Source organism: Nomia melanderi, unplaced genomic scaffold (genome assembly GCF_051020985.1).
Source record: "Nomia melanderi isolate GNS246 unplaced genomic scaffold, iyNomMela1 scaffold0014, whole genome shotgun sequence".
Taxonomy (NCBI): domain Eukaryota; kingdom Metazoa; phylum Arthropoda; class Insecta; order Hymenoptera; family Halictidae; genus Nomia; species Nomia melanderi.
Window position 1 is genome coordinate 10,759,031 of NW_027475130.1, and position 955 is coordinate 10,759,985.

Here is a 955-nt window from a genome sequence, read left to right on the forward strand (position 1 = left end):
CAGGGCCTCCTGCAGATAATTCACTATGGTTTATTGCGCTATCTCTAATAGCACCCGAGATATCAACACATATATATTGGATATTTCACTGACCCCGAGTGTCCGGCCCCATGAGACGGTGGTTTTCTCGGTCCCTGGTGTTCCGAGGTCGTTCCCGCTGCACAGATTCATGCGCCAGGGCCTCCTATAGACAATGCACTTTGATTTATTGCGCTATCTGTAATAGCACCCGAGATATCACCAGATATATGCTGGATTTTTACATGACCTTGGGTGACGGATTCCGAATATCTATAATTTTCTCGGCCCCTGGTGGTCCGAGGTCGTTACCGCTGCACAGATTCATTCGCCTGGGCCTCCTACAGACAATGCACTTTGATTTATTAAGCTATCTGTAATAGCACCCGAGATATCACCAGATATATATTGGATTTTACCCTGACCCTGAGTGTCCGGCCCCATGAGACTGTGGTTTTCTCGGCCCCTGGTGGTCCGAGGTCGTTCCCGCTGGCCAGATTCATGCGCCTGGGCCTCCTACAGACAATGCACTTTGATTTATTGCGCTATCTCTAATAGCACCCGAGATATCACCAGATATATATTGGATTTTTCCCTGACCCTGAGTGTCCGGCGCCATGTGACGGTGGTTTTCTTGGCCCCTGGTGGTCCGAGGTCGTTCCCGCTGGCCAGATTTATTCGCCTGGGCCTCCTACAGACAATGCACTTTGATTTATTGCGCTATCTGTAATAGCACCCGAGATATCACCAGATATATATTGGATTTTCCCAGACCCTGGTGGTCGGAGGTCGTTCCTGCTGGCCAGATTCATTCGCCTGGGCCTCCTACAGACAATGCACTTTGATTTATTGCGCTATCTCTAATAGCACCCGAGATATCACCAGATATTTGCTGGATTTTTACATGATCTTGGGTGACGGATTCCGAATATCTGTA